Raw genomic sequence first — 20,066 nt, 5'->3', positions numbered from 1 at the left:
TGTGTGTGTGTGTGTGTGTGTGTGTGTAGACCCCAGCTAATCCCGGTGATCTTGGACATCAGTGGCTTCGCAGCCATCCAGGAGTCTCCTCGGAGAGTCACCGCGGCAACGTCGTGTCACGTTCTGAAGCGCCCCCCGGCCGAGGGGGGATACATTAGTGTGACGGACCAGACAGGAAACCGCGTCTACCTCCGACAGACAGACGACCTGAGGGGAAAGGTAAACTTTTAGCCAATCACTGAGCTTTACCTGATCCACCAATCACCTCTCTCTCTGTCTCCCTTATTTACTGTCTTATAGGACCCCAGTCACCTCTCTCTCTGTCTCCCTTATTTACTGTCTTATAGGACCCCAGTCACCTCTCTCTGTCTCCCTTATTTACTGTCTTATAGGACCCCAGTCACCTCTCTCTGTCTCCCTTATTTACTGTCTTATAGGACCCCAGTCACCTCTCTCGGTCTCCCTTATTTACTGTCTTATAGGACCCCAGTCACCTCTCTCTGTCTCCCTTATTTACTGTCTTATAGGACCCTAGTCACCTCTCTCTGTCTCCCTTATTTACTGTCTTATAGGACCCCAGTCACCTCTCTCGGTCTCCCTTATTTACTGTCTTATAGGACCCCAGTCACCTCTCTCTGTCTCCCTTATTTACTGTCTTATAGGACCCTAGTCACCTCTCTCTGTCTCCCTTATTTACTGTCTTATAGGACCCCAGTCACCTCTCTCTGTCTCCCTTATTTACTGTCTTATAGGACCCCAGTCACCTCTCTCTGTCTCCCTTATTTACTGTCTTATAGGACCCCAGTCACCTCTCTCTGTCTCCCTTATTTACTGTCTTATAGGACCCCAGTCACCTCTCTCTGTCTCCCTTATTTACTGTCTTATAGGACCCCAGTCACCTCTCTCTCTGTCTCCCTTATTTACTGTCTTATAGGACCCCAGTCACCTCTCTCTGTCTCCCTTATTTACTGTCTTATAGGACCCCAGTCACCTCTCTCTCTGTCTCCCTTATTTACTGTGTCTTATAGGACCCCAGTAACCTCTCTCTCTCCCTTATTTACTGTCTTATAGGACCCCAGTCACCTCTCTGTCTCTGTCTCCCTCTTTACTGTCTTATAGGACCCCAGTCACCTCTCTCTGTCTCCCTTATTTACTGTCTTATAGGACCCCAGTCACTCTCTCTGTCTCCCTTATTTACTGTCTTATAGGACCCCAGTCACCTCTCTCTGTCTCCCTTATTTACTGTCTTATAGGACCCCAGTCACCTCTCTCTGTCTCCCTTATTTACTGTCTTATAGGACCCCAGTCACCTCTCACCTCTCTGTCTCCCTTATTTACTGTCTTATAGGACCCCAGTCACCTCTCTCTGTCTCCCTTATTTACTGTCTTATAGGACCCCAGTCACCTCTCTGTCTCCCTTATTTACTGTCTTATTACCTCTCTGTCTCCCTTATTTACTGTCTTATAGGACCCCAGTCACCTCTCTCTGTCTCCCTTATTTACTGTGTCTTATAGGACCCCAGTCACCTCTCTCTGTCTCCCTTATTTACTGTCTTATAGGACCCCGGTCACTCTCTCTGTCTCCCTTATTTACTGTCTTATAGGACCCCAGTCACCTCTCTCTGTCTCCCTTATTTACTGTCTTATAGGACCCCAGTCACCTCTCTCTGTCTCCCTTATTTACTGTCTTATAGGACCCCAGTCACCTCTCTCTCGGTCTCCCTTATTTACTGTCTTATAGGACCCCAGTCACCTCTCTCTGTCTCCCTTATTTACTGTCTTATAGGACCCCAGTCACTCTCTCTCTGTCTCCCTTATTTACTGTCTTATAGGACCCCAGTCACCTCTCTCTGTCTCCCTTATTTACTGTCTTATAGGACCCCAGTCACCTCTCTCTGTCTCCCTTATTTACTGTCTTATAGGACCCCAGTCACCTCTCTCTGTCTCCCTTATTTACTGTCTTATAGGACCCCAGTCACCTCTCTCTGTCTCCCTTATTTACTGTCTTATAGGACCCCAGTCACCTCTCTCTGTCTCCCTTATTTACTGTCTTATAGGACCCCAGTCACCTCTCTCTGTCTCCCTTATTTACTGTCTTATAGGACCCCGGTCACCTCTCTCTGTCTCCCTTATTTACTGTCTTATAGGACCCCAGTCACCTCTCTCTGTCTCCCTTATTTACTGTCTTATAGGACCCCAGTCACCTCTCTCTGTCTCCCTTATTTACTGTCTTATAGGACCCCAGTCACCTCTCTCTCTGTCTCCCTTATTTACTGTCTTATAGGACCCCAGTCACCTCTCTCTGTCTCCCTTATTTACTGTCTTATAGGACCCCAGTCACCTCTCTCTGTCTCCCTTATTTACTGTCTTATAGGACCCTAGTCACCTCTCTCTGTCTCCCTTATTTACTGTGTCTTATAGGACCCCAGTCACCTCTCTCTGTCTCCCTTATTTACTGTCTTATAGGACCCTAGTCACCTCTCTCTGTCTCCCTTATTTACTGTCTTATAGGACCCCAGTCACCTCTCTCGGTCTCCCTTATTTACTGTCTTATAGGACCCCAGTCACCTCTCTCTGTCTCCCTTATTTACTGTCTTATAGGACCCTAGTCACCTCTCTCTGTCTCCCTTATTTACTGTCTTATAGGACCCCAGTCACCTCTCTCTGTCTCCCTTATTTACTGTCTTATAGGACCCCAGTCACCTCTCTCTGTCTCCCTTATTTACTGTCTTATAGGACCCCAGTCACCTCTCTCTGTCTCCCTTATTTACTGTCTTATAGGACCCCAGTCACCTCTCTCTGTCTCCCTTATTTACTGTCTTATAGGACCCCAGTCACCTCTCTCTCTGTCTCCCTTATTTACTGTGTCTTATAGGACCCCAGTCACCTCTCTCTCTGTCTCCCTTATTTACTGTCTTATAGGACCCCAGTCACCTCTCTCTGTCTCGACCTTATTTACTGTCTTATAGGACCCCAGTCACCTCTCTCTGTCTCCCTTATTTACTGTCTTATAGGACCCCAGTCACCTCTCTCGGTCTCCCTTATTTACTGTCTTATAGGACCCCAGTCACCTCTCTCTGTCTCCCTTATTTACTGTCTTATAGGACCCCAGTCACCTCTCTCTGTCTCCCTTATTTACTGTCTTATAGGACCCCAGTCACCTCTCTCTGTCTCCCTTATTTACTGTCTTATAGGACCCCAGTCACCTCTCTCTGTCTCCCTTATTTACTGTCTTATAGGACCCCAGTCACCTCTCTCTCTGTCTCCCTTATTTACTGTCTTATAGGACCCCAGTCACCTCTCTCTGTCTCCCTTATTTACTGTCTTATAGGACCCCAGTCACCTCTCTCTCTGTCTCCCTTATTTACTGTCTTATAGGACCCCAGTCACCTCTCTCTGTCTCCCTTATTTACTGTCTTATAGGACCCCAGTCACCTCTCTCTCTGTCTCCCTTATTTACTGTCTTATAGGACCCCAGTCACCTCTCTCTGTCTCCCTTATTTACTGTCTTATAGGACCCCAGTCACCTCTCTCTGTCTCCCTTATTTACTGTCTTATAGGACCCCAGTCACCTCTCTCTGTCTCCCTTATTTACTGTCTTATAGGACCCCAGTCACCTCTCTCTCTGTCTCCCTTATTTACTGTCTTATAGGACCCCAGTCACTCTCTCTCTGTCTCCCTTATTTACTGTGTCTTATAGGACCCCAGTAACTCTCTCTCTCCCTTATTTACTGTCTTATAGGACCCCAGTCACCTCTCTCTCTGTCTCCCTTATTTACTGTCTTATAGGACCCCAGTCACCTCTCTCTGTCTCCCTTATTTACTGTCTTATAGGACCCCAGTCACCTCTCTCTGTCTCCCTTATTTACTGTCTTATAGGACCCCAGTCACCTCTCTCTGTCTCCCTTATTTACTGTGTCTTATAGGACCCCAGTCACCTCTCTCTGTCTCCCTTATTTACTGTCTTATAGGACCCCGGTCACCTCTCTCTGTCTCCCTTATTTACTGTCTTATAGGACCCCAGTCACCTCTCTCTGTCTCCCTTATTTACTGTCTTATAGGACCCCAGTCACCTCTCTCTGTCTCCCTTATTTACTGTCTTATAGGACCCCGGTCACCTCTCTCTCGGTCTCCCTTATTTACTGTCTTATAGGACCCCAGTCACCTCTCTCTGTCTCCCTTATTTACTGTCTTATAGGACCCCAGTCACCTCTCTCTGTCTCCCTTATTTACTGTCTTATAGGACCCCAGTCACCTCTCTCTGTCTCCCTTATTTACTGTCTTATAGGACCCCAGTCACCTCTCTCTCTGTCTCCCTTATTTACTGTCTTATAGGACCCCAGTCACCTCTCTCTGTCTCCCTTATTTACTGTCTTATAGGACCCCAGTCACCTCTCTCTGTCTCCCTTATTTACTGTCTTATAGGACCCCAGTCACCTCTCTCTGTCTCCCTTATTTACTGTCTTATAGGACCCCAGTCACCTCTCTCTGTCTCCCTTATTTACTGTCTTATAGGACCCCGGTCACCCTCTCTCTGTCTCCCTTATTTACTGTCTTATAGGACCCCAGTCACCTCTCTCTGTCTCCCTTATTTACTGTCTTATAGGACCCCAGTCACCTCTCTCTGTCTCCCTTATTTACTGTCTTATAGGACCCCAGTCACCTCTCTCTCTGTCTCCCTTATTTACTGTCTTATAGGACCCCAGTCACCTCTCTCTGTCTCCCTTATTTACTGTCTTATAGGACCCCAGTCACCTCTCTCTGTCTCCCTTATTTACTGTCTTATAGGACCCTAGTCACCTCTCTCTGTCTCCCTTATTTACTGTGTCTTATAGGACCCCAGTCACCTCTCTCTGTCTCCCTTATTTACTGTCTTATAGGACCCCGGTCACCTCTCTCTGTCTCCCTTATTTACTGTCTTATAGGACCCCAGTCACCTCTCTCTGTCTCCCTTATTTACTGTCTTATAGGACCCCAGTCACCTCTCTCTGTCTCCCTTATTTACTGTCTTATAGGACCCCAGTCACCTCTCTCGGTCTCCCTTATTTACTGTCTTATAGGACCCCAGTCACCTCTCTCTGGCTCCCTTATTTACTGTCTTATAGGACCCCAGTCACCTCTCTCGGTCTCCCTTATTTACTGTGTCTTATAGGACCCCAGTCACCTCTCTCTCTGTCTCCCTTATTTACTGTCTTATAGGACCCCAGTCACCTCTCTCTGTCTCCCTTATTTACTGTCTTATAGGACCCCAGTCACCTCTCTCTCTGTCTCCCTTATTTACTGTCTTATAGGACCCCAGTCACCTCTCTCTGTCTCCCTTATTTACTGTCTTATAGGACCCCAGTCACCCTCTCTCTGTCTCCCTTATTTACTGTCTTATAGGACCCCAGTCACCTCTCTCTGTCTCCCTTATTTACTGTCTTATAGGACCCCAGTCACCTCTCTCTGTCTCCCTTATTTACTGTCTTATAGGACCCCAGTCACCTCTCTCTGTCTCCCTTATTTACTGTCTTATAGGACCCCGGTCACCTCTCTCTGTCTCCCTTATTTACTGTCTTATAGGACCCCGGTCACCTCTCTGTCTCCCTTATTTACTGTCTTATAGGACCCCAGTCACCTCTCTCTGTCTCCCTTATTTACTGTCTTATAGGACCCCAGTCACCTCTCTCTGTCTCCCTTATTTACTGTCTTATAGGACCCCAGTCACCTCTCTCGGTCTCCCTTATTTACTGTGTCTTATAGGACCCCAGTCACCTCTCTCTGTCTCCCTTATTTACTGTCTTATAGGACCCCAGTCACCTCTCTCTGTCTCCCTTATTTACTGTCTTATAGGACCCCAGTCACCTCTCTCGGTCTCCCTTATTTACTGTGTCTTATAGGACCCCAGTCACTCTCTCTCTGTCTCCCTTATTTACTGTCTTATAGGACCCCAGTCACCTCTCTCTGTCTCCCTTATTTACTGTCTTATAGGACCCCAGTCACCTCTCTCTGTCTCCCTTATTTACTGTCTTATAGGACCCCAGTCACCTCTCTCTCTGTCTCCCTTATTTACTGTCTTATAGGACCCCAGTCACCTCTCTCTGTCTCCCTTATTTACTGTCTTATAGGACCCCAGTCACCTCTCTCTCTGTCTCCCTTATTTACTGTGTCTTATAGGACCCCAGTCACTCTCTCTCTGTCTCCCTTATTTACTGTGTCTTATAGGACCCCAGTCACCTCTCTCTCTGTCTCCCTTATTTACTGTGTCTTATAGGACCCCAGTCACCTCTCTCTCTGTCTCCCTTATTTACTGTCTTATAGGACCCCAGTCACCTCTCTCTGTCTCCCTTATTTACTGTCTTATAGGACCCCAGTCACCTCTCTCGGTCTCCCTTATTTACTGTGTCTTATAGGACCCCAGTCACCTCTCTCTGTCTCCCTTATTTACTGTCTTATAGGACCCCAGTCACCTCTCTCTGTCTCCCTTATTTACTGTCTTATAGGACCCCAGTCAACTCTCTCTGTCTCCCTTATTTACTGTCTTATAGGACCCCAGTCACCTCTCTCTCTGTCTCCCTTATTTACTGTCTTATAGGACCCCAGTCACCCTCTCTCTGTCTCCCTTATTTACTGTCTTATAGGACCCCAGTCACCTCTCTCTCTGTCTCCCTTATTTACTGTCTTATAGGACCCCAGTCACCTCTCTCTGTCTCCCTTATTTACTGTCTTATAGGACCCCAGTCACCTCTCTCTGTCTCCCTTATTTACTGTCTTATAGGACCCCAGTCATCTCTCTCTCTGTCTCCCTTATTTACTGTCTTATAGGACCCCGGTCACCTCTCTCTCTGTCTCCCTTATTTACTGTCTTATAGGACCCCAGTCACCTCTCTCTGTCTCCCTTATTTACTGTCTTATAGGACCCCAGTCACCTCTCTCTCTGTCTCCCTTATTTACTGTCTTATATGACCCCAGTCACCTCTCTCTGTCTCCCTTATTTACTGTCTTATAGGACCCCAGTCACCTCTCTCTCTGTCTCCCTTATTTACTGTCTTATAGGACCCCAGTCACCTCTCTCTGTCTCCCTTATTTACTGTCTTATAGGACCCCAGTCACCTCTCTCTGTCTCCCTTATTTACTGTCTTATAGGACCCCAGTCACCTCTCTCTGGCTCCCTTATTTACTGTCTTATAGGACCCCAGTCAACTCTCTCTGTCTCCCTTATTTACTGTCTTATAGGACCCCAGTCACCTCTCTCTGTCTCCCTTATTTACTGTCTTATAAGACCCCAGTCACCTCTCTCTGTCTCCCTTATTTACTGTCTTATAGGACCCCAGTCACCTCTCTCTGTCTCCCTTATTTACTGTGTCTTATAGGACCCCAGTCACCTCTCTCTCTGTCTCCCTTATTTACTGTCTTATAGGACCCCAGTCACCTCTCTCTGTCTCCCTTAGTTACTGTCTTATAGGACCCCAGTCACCTCTCTCTGTCTCCCTTGTTTACTGTGTCTTATAGGACCCCAGTCACCTCTCTCTGTCTCCCTTATTTACTGTCTTATAGGACCCCAGTCACCTCTCTCTGTCTCCCTTATTTACTGTCTTATAGGACCCCAGTCACCTCTCTCTCTGTCTCCCTTATTTACTGTCTTATAGGACCCCAGTCACCTCTCTCTCTGTCTCCCTTATTTACTGTCTTATAGGACCCCAGTCACCTCTCTCTGTCTCCCTTATTTACTGTCTTATAGGACCCTAGTCACCTCTCTCTGTCTCCCTTATTTACTGTCTTATAGGACCCCAGTCACCTCTCTCTGTCTCCCTTATTTACTGTCTTATAGGACCCCAGTCACCTCTCTCTGTCTCCCTTATTTACTGTCTTATAGGACCCCAGTCACCTCTCTCTGTCTCCCTTATTTACTGTCTTATAGGACCCCAGTCAACTCTCTCTGTCTCCCTTATTTACTGTCTTATAGGACCCCAGTCACCTCTCTCTGTCTCCCTTATTTGCTGTCTTATAGGACCCCAGTCACCTCTCTCTGTCTCCCTTATTTACTGTCTTATAGGACCCCAGTCACCTCTCTCTCTGTCTCCCTTATTTACTGTCTTATAGGACCCCAGTCACCTCTCTCTGTCTCCCTTATTTACTGTCTTATAGGACCTCAGTCACCTCTCTCTCTGTCTCCCTTATTTACTGTCTTCTCGGACCCCAGTCACCTCTCTCTGTCTCCCTTATTTACTGTCTTATAGGACCCCAGTCACCTCTCTCTGTCTCCCTTATTTACTGTCTTATAGGACCCCAGTCACCTCTCTCTCTGTCTCCCTTATTTACTGTCTTATAGGACCCCAGTCACCTCTCTCTCTGTCTCCCTTATTTACTGTCTTATAGGACCCCAGTCACCTCTCTCGGTCTCCCTTATTTACTGTCTTATAGGACCCCAGTCACCTCTCTCTGTCTCCCTTATTTACTGTCTTATAGGACCCCAGTCACCTCTCTCTCTGTCTCCCTTATTTACTGTCTTATAGGACCCCAGTCACCTCTCTCTGTCTCCCTTATTTACTGTCTTATAGGACCCCAGTCACCTCTCTCTGTCTCCCTTATTTACTGTCTTATAGGACCCCAGTCACCTCTCTCTGTCTCCCTTATTTACTGTCTTATAGGACCCCAGTCACCTCTGTCTCCCTTATTTACTGTCTTATAGGACCCCAGTCACCTCTCTCTCTGTCTCCCTTATTTACTGTCTTATAGGACCCCAGTCACCTCTCTCTCTGTCTCCCTTATTTACTGTCTTATAGGACCCCAGTCACCTCTCTCTGTCTCCCTTATTTACTGTCTTATAGGACCCCAGTCACCTCTCTCTGTCTCCCTTATTTACTGTCTCATAGGACCCCAGTCACTCTCTCTCTGTCTCCCTTATTTGCTGTCTTATAGGACCCCAGTCACTCTCTCTCTGTCTCCCTTATTTACTGTCTTATAGGACCCCAGTCACCTCTCTCTCTGTCTCCCTTATTTACTGTCTTATAGGACCCCAGTCATCTCTCTCTCTGTCTCCCTTATTTACTGTCTTATAGGACCCCAGTCACCTCTCTCTGTCTCCCTTATTTACTGTCTTATAGGACCCCAGTCACCTCTCTCTCTGTCTCCCTTATTTACTGTCTTATAGGACCCCAGTCACCTCTCTCTGTCTCCCTTATTTACTGTCTTATAGGACCCCAGTCACCTCTCTCTCTGTCTCCCTTATTTACTGTCTTATAGGACCCCAGTCACCTCTCTCTGTCTCCCTTATTTACTGTCTTATAGGACCCCAGTCACCTCTCTCGGTCTCCCTTATTTACTGTCTTATAGGACCCCAGTCACCTCTCTCTCTGTCTCCCTTATTTACTGTGTCTTATAGGACCCCAGTCACCTCTCTCTGGCTCCCTTATTTACTGTCTTATAGGACCCCAGTCACCTCTCTCTCTGTCTCCCTTATTTACTGTGTCTTATAGGACCCCAGTCACCTCTCTCTGGCTCCCTTATTTACTGTCTTATAGGACCCCAGTCACCTCTCTCTCTGGCTCCCTTATTTACTGTCTTATAGGACCCCAGTCACCTCTCTCTGTCTCCCTTATTTACTGTCTTATATGACCCCAGTCACCTCTCTCTCTGTCTCCCTTATTTACTGTGTCTTATAGGACCCCAGTCACCTCTCTCTGTCTCCCTTATTTACTGTCTTATAGGACCCCAGTCACCTCTCTCTGTCTCCCTTATTTACTGTCTTATAGGACCCCAGTCACCTCTCTCTCTGGCTCCCTTATTTACTGTCTTATATGACCCCAGTCACCTCTCTCTCTGTCTCCCTTATTTACTGTCTTATAGGACCCCAGTCACCTCTCTCTCTCCCTTATTTACTGTGTCTTATAGGACCCCAGTCACCTCTCTCTCTGGCTCCCTTATTTACTGTCTTATATGACCCCAGTCACCTCTCTCTGTCTCCCTTATTTACTGTCTTATAGGACCCCAGTCACCTCTCTCTGTCTCCCTTATTTACTGTCTTATAGGACCCCAGTCACCTCTCTCTCTCCCTTATTTACTGTCTTATAGGACCCCAGTCACCTCTCTCTGTCTCCCTTATTTACTGTCTTATAGGACCCCAGTCACCTCTCTCTCTGTCTCCCTTATTTACTGTCTTATAGGACCCCAGTCACCTCTCTCTGTCTCCCTTATTTACTGTCTTATAGGACCCCAGTCACCTCTCTCTCTGTCTCCCTTATTTACTGTCTTATAGGACCCCAGTCACCTCTCTCTCTGTCTCCCTTATTTACTGTCTTATAGGACCCCAGTCACCTCTCTCTGTCTCCCTTATTTACTGTGTCTTATAGGACCCCAGTCACCTCTCTCTCTGTCTCCCTTATTTACTGTCTTATAGGACCCCAGTCACCTCTCTCTGTCTCCCTTATTTACTGTCTTATAGGACCCCAGTCACCTCTCTCTCTGTCTCCCTTATTTACTGTCTTATAGGACCCCAGTCACCTCTCTCTCTGTCTCCCTTATTTACTGTCTTATAGGACCCCAGTCACCTCTCTCTCTGTCTCCCTTATTTACTGTCTTATAGGACCCCAGTCACCTCTCTCTGTCTCCCTTATTTACTGTCTTATAGGACCCCAGTCACTCTCTCTCTGTCTCCCTTATTTACTGTCTTATAGGACCCCAGTCACCTCTCTCTGTCTCCCTTATTTACTGTCTTATAGGACCCCAGTCACCTCTCTCTGTCTCCCTTATTTACTGTCTTATAGGACCCCAGTCACCTCTCTCTCTGTCTCCCTTATTTTCTGTCTTATAGGACCCCAGTCATCTCTCTCTGTCTCCCTTATTTACTGTCTTATAGGACCCCAGTCACCTCTCTCTCTGTCTCCCTTATTTACTGTCTTATAGGACCCCAGTCACCTCTCTCTCTGTCTCCCTTATTTACTGTCTTATAGGACCCCAGTCACCTCTCTCTGTCTCTCTTATTTACTGTCTTATAGGACCCCAGTCACCTCTCTCTGTCTCCCTTATTTACTGTCTTTTAGGACCCCAGTCACCTCTCTCTCTGTCTCCCTTATTTACTGTCTTATAGGACCCCAGTCACCTCTCTCTGTCTCCCTTATTTACTGTCTTATAGGACCCCAGTCACCTCTCTCTGTCTCCCTTATTTACTGTCTTATAGGACCCCAGTCACTCTCTCTCTGTCTCCCTTATTTACTGTCTTATAGGACCCCAGTCACCTCTCTCTGTTTCCCTTATTTACTGTGTCTTATAGGACCCCGGTCACCTCTCTCTGTCTCCCTTATTTACTGTCTTATAGGACCCCAGTCACCTCTCTCTGTCTCCCTTATTTACTGTCTTATAGGACCCCAGTCACCTCTCTCTCTGTCTCCCTTATTTACTGTCTTATAGGACCCCAGTCACCTCTCTCTCTGTCTCCCTTATTTACTGTCTTATAGGACCCCAGTCACCTCTCTCTGTCTCCCTTATTTACTGTCTTATAGGACCGCAGTCACCTCTCTCTCTGTCTCCCTTATTTACTGTCTTATAGGACCCCAGTCACCTCTCTCTGTCTCCCTTATTTACTGTCTTATAGGACCCCAGTCACCTCTCTCTGTCTCCCTTATTTACTGTCTTATAGGACCCCAGTCACTCTCTCTGTCTCCCTTATTTACTGTCTTATAGGACCCCAGTCACCTCTCTCTGTCTCCCTTATTTACTGTCTTATAGGACCCCAGTCACCTCTCTCTCTGTCTCCCTTAGTTACTGTCTTATAGGACCCCAGTCACTCTCTCTCTGTCTCCCTTATTTACTGTCTTATAGGACCCCGGTCACCTCTCTCTGTCTCCCTTATTTACTGTCTTATAGGACCCCGGTCACCTCTCTCTCTGTCTCCCTTATTTACTGTCTTATAGGACCCCAGTCACCTCTCTCTCTGTCTCCCTTATTTACTGTCTTATAGGACCCCAGTCACCTCTCTCTCTGTCTCCCTTATTTACTGTCTTATAGGACCCCAATCACCTCTCTCTGTCTCCATTATTTACTGTCTTATAGGACCCCAGTCACCTCTCTCTGTCTCCCTTATTTACTGTCTTATAGGACCCCAGTCACCTCTCTCTGTCTCCCTTATTTACTGTGTCTTATAGGACCCCAGTCACCTCTCTCTGTCTCCCTTATTTACTGTCTTATAGGACCCCAGTCACCTCTCTCTCTGTCTCCCTTATTTACTGTCTTATAGGACCCCAGTCACCTCTCTCGGTCTCCCTTATTTACTGTCTTATAGGACCCCAGTCACCTCTCTCTGTCTCCCTTATTTACTGTCTTATAGGACCCCAGTCACCTCTCTGTCTCCCTTATTTACTGTCTTATAGGACCCCAGTCACCTCTCTGTCTCCCTTATTTACTGTCTTATAGGACCCCAGTCACCTCTCTCGGTCTCCTTATTTACTGTCTTATAGGACCCCAGTCACTCTCTCTGTCTCCCTTATTTACTGTGTCTTATAGGACCCCAGTCACCTCTCTCTCTGTCTCCCTTATTTACTGTCTTATAGGACCCCAGTCACCTCTCTCGGTCTCCCTTATTTACTGTCTTATAGGACCCCAGTCACCTCTCTCTGTCTCCCTTATTTACTGTGTCTTATAGGACCCCAGTCACCTCTCTCTGTCTCCCTTATTTACTGTCTTATAGGACCCCAGTCACCTCTCTCTCTGTCTCCCTTATTTACTGTGTCTTATAGGACCCCAGTCACCTCTCCCTGTCTCCCTTATTTACTGTGTCTTATAGGACCCCAGTCACTCTCTCTCTGTCTCCCTTATTTACTGTCTTATAGGACCCCAGTCACCTCTCTCTGGCTCCCTTATTTACTGTCTTATAGGACCCTAGTCACCTCTCTCTGTCTCCCTTATTTACTGTCTTATAGGACCCCAGTCACCTCTCTCTGTCTCCCTTATTTACTGTCTTATAGGACCCCAGTCACCTCTCTCTGTCTCCCTTATTTACTGTCTTATAGGACCCCAGTCACCTCTCTCTCTGTCTCCCTTATTTACTGTCTTATAGGACCCCAGTCACCTCTCTGTCTCCCTTATTTACTGTGTCTTATAGGACCCCAGTCACCTCTCTCTCTGTCTCCCTTATTTACTGTCTTATAGGACCCCAGTCACCTCTGTCTCCCTTATTTACTGTCTTATAGGACCCCAGTCACCTCTCTCTGGCTCCCTTATTTACTGTGTCTTATAGGACCCCAGTCACCTCTCTCTCTGTCTCCCTTATTTACTGTCTTATAGGACCCCAGTCACCTCTCTCTCTGTCTCCCTTATTTACTGTCTTATAGGACCCCAGTCACCTCTCTCTCTGTCTCCCTTATTTACTGTCTTATAGGACCCCAGTCACCTCTCTCTGTCTCCCTTATTTACTGTCTTATAGGACCCCAGTCACCTCTCTCTCTGTCTCCCTTATTTACTGTCTTATAGGACCCCAGTCACCTCTCTCTGTCTCCCTTATTTACTGTCTTATAGGACCCCAGTCACCTCTCTCTGTCTCCCTTATTTACTGTCTTATAGGACCCCAGTCACCTCTCTCTGTCTCCCTTATTTACTGTCTTATAGGACCCCAGTCACTCTCTCTCTGTCTCCCTTATTTACTGTCTTATAGGACCCCAGTCACCTCTCTCTGTCTCCCTTATTTACTGTCTTATAGGACCCCAGTCACCTCTCTCTCTGTCTCCCTTATTTACTGTCTTATAGGACCCCAGTCACTCTCTCTCTGTCTCCCTTATTTACTGTCTTATAGGACCCCAGTCACCTCTCTCTGTCTCCCTTATTTACTGTCTTATAGGACCCCGGTCACCTCTCTCTGTCTCCCTTATTTACTGTCTTATAGGACCCCAGTCACCTCTCTCTCTGTCTCCCTTATTTACTGTCTTATAGGACCCCAGTCACCTCTCTCTCTGGCTCCCTTATTTACTGTCTTATAGGACCCCAATCACCTCTCTCTGGCTCCCTTATTTACTGTCTTATAGGACCCCAATCACCTCTCTCTCTGTCTCCCTTATTTACTGTCTTATAGGACCCCAGTCACCTCTCTCTCTGTCTCCCTTATTTACTGTCTTATAGGACCCCAGTCACCTCTCTCTCTGTCTCCCTTATTTACTGTCTTATAGGACCCCAGTCACCTCTCTCTGTCTCCCTTATTTACTGTCTTATAGGACCCCGGTCACCTCTCTCTGTCTCCCTTATTTACTGTCTTATAGGACCCCAGTCACCTCTCTCTCTGTCTCCCTTATTTACTGTCTTATAGGACCCCAGTCACCTCTCTCTGGCTCCCTTATTTACTGTCTTATAGGACCCCAATCACTCTCTCTGGCTCCCTTATTTACTGTCTTATAGGACCCCAATCACCTCTCTCTGTCTCCCTTATTTACTGTCTTATAGGACCCCAGTCACCTCTCTCTGTCTCCCTTATTTACTGTCTTATAGGACCCCAGTCACCTCTCTCTGTCTCCCTTATTTACTGTCTTATAGGACCCCAGTCACCTCTCTCTCTGTCTCCCTTATTTACTGTCTTATAGGACCCCAGTCACCTCTCTCTGTCTCCCTTATTTACTGTCTTATAGGACCCCAGTCACCTCTCTCGGTCTCCCTTATTTACTGTCTTATAGGACCCCAGTCATCTCTCTCTCTGTCTCCCTTATTTACTGTCTTATAGGACCCCAGTCACCTCTCTCTCTGTCTCCCTTATTTACTGTCTTATAGGACCCCAGTCACCTCTCTCTCTGTCTCCCTTATTTACTGTCTTATAGGACCCCAGTCACCTCTCTCGGTCTCCCTTATTTACTGTCTTATAGGACCCCAGTCACCTCTCTCTCTGTCTCCCTTATTTACTGTCTTATAGGACCCCAGTCACCTCTCTCTCTGTCTCCCTTATTTACTGTCTTATAGGACCCCAGTCACCTCTCTCGGTCTCCCTTATTTACTGTCTTATAGGACCCCAGTCACCTCTCTCTCTGTCTCCCTTATTTACTGTCTTATAGGACCCCAGTCACCTCTCTCTCTGTCTCCCTTATTTACTGTCTTATAGGACCCCAGTCACCTCTCTCTGTCTCCCTTATTTACTGTCTTATAGGACCCCAGTCATCTCTCTCTCTGTCTCCCTTATTTACTGTCTTATAGGACCCCAGTCACCTCTCTCTCTGTCTCCCTTATTTACTGTGTCTTATAGGACCCCAGTCACCTCTCTCTGTCTCCCTTATTTACTGTCTTATAGGACCCCAGTCACCTCTCTCTGTCTCCCTTATTTACTGTCTTATAGGACCCCAGTCACCTCTCTCTCTGTCTCCCTTATTTACTGTCTTATAGGACCCCAGTCACCTCTCTCTGTCTCCCTTATTTACTGTCTTATAGGACCCCAGTCACCTCTCTCTGTCTCCCTTATTTACTGTCTTATAGGACCCCAGTCACTCTCTCTGGCTCCCTTATTTACTGTCTTATAGGACCCCAGTCACCTCTCTCTGTCTCCCTTATTTACTGTCTTATAGGACCCCAGTCACTCTCTCTGTCTCCCTTATTTACTGTCTTCTCGGACCCCAGTCACCTCTCTCTCTGTCTCCCTTATTTACTGTCTTATAGGACCCCAGTCACCTCTCTCTGTCTCCCTTATTTACTGTCTTATAGGCTGTGGACCCCAGTGCTTTTCGTAGCTCCCATAATGCATTGGGTTTGCTGGCTGTTCCCATCGAGGTACTGAGAGAACAGGTGGCCGAGAAGGTGAGTACGCCCCCACACATACAGCTGACCTTGCGGGGGGACACAATTCATTTTCCGTAAACCTAACACGTACTCTTAACCTAACCTTAACCCAAAAACATAACCCTAGCTCCCAACCCTAGCTCCTAACCCTTAACCTAATCCTAACCTTAACGCAAAGACATAACCCTAGCTCCCAACCCTAGCTCCTAACCCTTAACCTAATCCTAACCTTAACACAAAGACATAACCCTAGCTCCCAACCCTAGCTCCTAACCCTAGCTCCTAACCCTAGCTCCTAACCCTAGCTCCTAACCCTTAACCTAATCCTAACCTTAACCCAAAGACATAACCCTAGCTCCCAACCCTAGCTCCCAACCCTAGCTCCCAACCCTAGCTCCCAACCCTAGCTCCCAACCCTAGCTCCTAACCCTAGCTCCTAACCCTAGCTCCTAACCCTTAACCTAATCCTAACCTTAACACAAAGACATAACCCTAGCTCCCAACCCTAGCTCCCAACCCTAGCTCCTAACCCTAGCTCCTAACCCTAGCTCCTAACCCTAGCTCCTAACCCTTAACCTAATCCTAACCTTAACACAAAGACATAACCCTAGCTCCTAACCCTAGCTCCTAACCCTAGCTCCTAACCCTAGCTCCTAACCCTTAACCTAATCCTAACCTTAACCCAAAGACGTAACCCTAGCTCCTAACCCTAGCTCCTAACCCTTAACCTAATCCTAACCTTAACCCAAAAACCCTAGCTCCTTACCCTAGCTCCTTACCCTAGCTCCTAACCCTAGCTCCTAACCCTAGCTCCTAACCCTAGCTCCTAACCCTTAACCTAATCCTAACCTTAACCCAAAGACGTAACCCTAGCTCCTTACCCTAGCTCCTAACCCTAGCTCCTAACCCTAGCTCCTAACCCTAGCTCCTAACCCTAGCTCCTAACCCTAGCTCCTAACCCTAGCTCCTAACCCATAACCTAATCCTAACCTTAACCCAAAGACGTAACCCTAGCTCCTTACCCTAGCTCCTAACCCTAGCTCCTAACCCTAGCTCCTAACCCTAGCTCCTAACCCTTAACCTAATTCTAACCTTAAAACCCCTTAAACCCCTAGAAACAGCATTTGACCTTGTGGGAACTAACAAAATGTTCCCAGTTTGTCAAATTTTAGTTTGTTTACTATTCTACTTCTGGTCGTCAAGTATAGTTAAACCTTCACCTTAAACACATCCACGCACACCCTTCCAAAGTCTAGAGCTGACTGTTTCTGACTGTTGCTGAAGGTTTCTGACTGAGCTGACTGTTTCTGACTGAGCTGACTGTTTCTGACTGTTTCTGACTGAGCTGACTGTTTCTGACTGTTAAACACGTCCACACACACCCTTCCAAAGTCTAGAGCTGACTGTTTCTGACTGTTGCTGAAGGTTTCTGACTGAGCTGACTGTTTCTGACTGAGCTGACTGTTTCTGACTGTTTCTGACTGAGCTGACTGTTTCTGACTGTTAAACACGTCCACACACACCCTTCCAAAGTCTAGAGCTGACTGTTTCTGACCGTTTCTGAAGGTTTCTGACTGAGCTGACTGTTTCTGACTGAGCTGACTGTTTCTGACTGAGCTGACTGTTTCTGACTGTTTCTGACTGAGCTGACTGTTTCTGACTGAGCTGACTGTTTCTGACTGTTTCTGACTGTTAAACACGTCCACACACACCGGCTCAGTCGGTAGAGCATGGCGCTTGCAACGCCAAGCGTCGTGGGTTCGATTCCCGCTGGGGCCACCCATATGTAAAAGTAGTGGCCCCAGCCGACTTGTAAGTCGCTTTGGACAAAAGCGTCTGCTAAATGGGATATATATATATATATATACACCCTTCCAACGTCTAGAGCTGACTGTTTCTGACTGAGCTGACTGTTTCTGACTGAGCTGACTGTTTCTGACTGGGCTGACTGTTTCTGACTGAGCTGACTGTTTCTGACTGTTGCTGACTGAGCTGACTGTTTCTGACTGAGCTGACTGTTTCTGACTGACTGTTTCTGTCTGTTTCTGACTGTTTCTGACTGAGCTGACTGTTTCTGACTGAGCTGACTGTTTCTGACTGAGCTGACTGTTTCTGACCGTTTCTGAAGGTTTCTGACTGAGCTGACTGTTTCTGACTGAGCTGACTGTTTCTGACTGTTGCTGACTGAGCTGACTGTTTCTGACTGAGCTGACTGTTTCTGACTGTCTGTTTCTGACTGAGCTGACTGTTTCTGACTGAGCTGACTGTTTCTGACTGAGCTGACTGTTTCTGACTGTTTCTGACTGAGCTGACTGTTTCTGACTGAGCTGACTGTTTCTGACTGAGCTGACTGTTTCTGACTGAGCTGACTGTTTCTGACTGTTTCTGACTGAGCTGACTGTTTCTGACTGAGCTGACTGTTTCTGACTGTTTCTGACTGAGCTGACTGTTTCTGAGTGAGTTGACTGCTTCTGACTGTTTCTGACTGAGCTGACTGTTGCTGACTGACTGAGCTGACTGTTTCTGACTGTTTCTGACTGAGCTGACTGTTTCTGACTGAGCTGACTGTTTCAGACTGAGCTGACTGTTTCAGACTGAGCTGACTGTTGCTGACTGACTGAGCTGACTGTTTCTGACTGACTGTTTCTGTCTGTTTCTGACTGTTTCTGACTGAGCTGACTGTTTGACTGAGCTGACTGTTGCTGACTGTTGCTGACTGACTGTTTGTCTGTTTCTGACTGACTGAGCTGTCTGTTTCTGACTTTCTGTCTGTTTCTGACTTTCTGTCTGTTTCTGATTTTCTGACTGTTTCTGCAGCGTCATCGCCAAGTGGTGGAGGAATCTCAGCGCCTAACAGAGCGACTCAACAGGTATGTGTGTGTGTGTGTGTGTGTGTGTGTGTGTGTGTGTGTGTGTGTGTGTGTGTGTGTGTGTGTGTGTGTACATGCAGTACCAAATCTAAAGTTACTCATTCAAGGGGTTTTCTTTATGTTGAATAATAGTGAAGACATCAAAACTATGAAATAACACATATGGAATCATGTAGTAACCAAGAAAAGTGTTAAACAAATCAAAATATATTTGAGATTCTTCAAAGTAGCCACCCTTGGCTTTGATGAGAGCTTTGCACAACCTTGGAATTCTCTCAACCAGCTTCATGAGGAATAATTTTCAAACAGTCTTGAAGGAGTTCCCACATATGCTGAGCACTTGTTGGCTGTTTTCCCTTCACTCTGCGGTCCAACTCATCCCAAACCATCTCAATTGGGTTGAGGTCAGGTGATTGCGGAGACCAGGTCATCTGATGCAGCACTCCATCACTCTCCTTCTTGGTCAAATAGCCCTTATACAGCCTGGAGGTGTGTTGGGTCATTGTCCTGTTGAAAAACAAATGATAGCCCCACTAATAGTCCCTCAAACCCAGATGAGATGGCGTATCGCTGCAGAATGCTCTAGTAGCTATGCTGGTTAAGTGTGCCTTGAAATGTAAATATATCACTGACAGTGTCACCAGCAAAGCACCATCACACCTCCTCCTCCTCAGTGCTTCACGGTGGGAACCACACATGTGGAGATCATCCGTTCACCTACTCTGCGTCTCACAAAGACACAGCGGTTGGGACCACAAATCTCTCATTTGGACTCATCAGACCAAAGGACAGATTTCCACCGGTCTAATGTCCATTGCTTGTGTTTCTTGGTCCAAGCAAGTCTCTTCTTCGTATTGGTGTCCTTTAGTAGTGGTTTCTTTGCAGCAATTCAACTATGAAGGCCTGATTCACCCAGTCTCCTCCGAACAGTTGATGTTGAGATGTGTCTGTTACTTGAACTGCGTGAAGCCTTTATTTGGGCTGCAATTTCCGAGGCTGGTAACTCTAATGAAATGATCCTCTGCAGCAGAGGTAACTCTGGGTCTTCCTTTCCTGTGGCGGTCCTCATGAGAGCCAGTTTCATCATATGATGGTTTTTGCGACTGCATTTGAAGAAATGTTCAAAGTTCTTGAAATGTTCCGGATTGACTGACCTTCATGTCTTAAAGTAATGATGGACTGTCTTTTCTCTTTGCTTATTTGAGCTGTTCTTGCCATAATATGGACTTGGTCTTTTACCAAATAGGTCTATCTTCTGTATACCACCCCTACCTTAAATCATTAAGAGGGAAAGACATTCCACAAATTAACGTTTAACAAGGCACACCTGTTAATTGAAATGCATTCCAGGTGACTACCTCATGAAGCTGGTTGAGAGAATGCCAAGAGTTTGCAAAGCTGTCATCAAGGCAAAGGGTGGCTACTTTGAAGAATCTCAATTATGAAATATTTTATATATATATTCTTTAAACTTTT

General features: G+C 46.7%; 1 protein-coding gene and 1 pseudogene across 1 annotated transcript in view; one reads left to right on the top strand and one right to left on the bottom strand.

Moving 5' to 3' along the window:
• Positions 1–20,066, bottom strand: part of LOC135538451 (chromosome transmission fidelity protein 18 homolog) — a 178,396-nt gene that overhangs the window by 47,167 nt on the left and 111,163 nt on the right.
• Positions 1–20,066, top strand: part of LOC135538450 (chromosome transmission fidelity protein 18 homolog) — a 60,325-nt pseudogene that overhangs the window by 14,769 nt on the left and 25,490 nt on the right.

This window comes from Oncorhynchus masou, unplaced genomic scaffold (genome assembly GCF_036934945.1).
Source record: "Oncorhynchus masou masou isolate Uvic2021 unplaced genomic scaffold, UVic_Omas_1.1 unplaced_scaffold_966, whole genome shotgun sequence".
Classification (NCBI taxonomy): domain Eukaryota; kingdom Metazoa; phylum Chordata; class Actinopteri; order Salmoniformes; family Salmonidae; genus Oncorhynchus; species Oncorhynchus masou.
The sequence above is the reverse complement of the archived record's forward strand: the minus strand, read 5'-3'. Positions and strand labels throughout refer to the sequence as shown.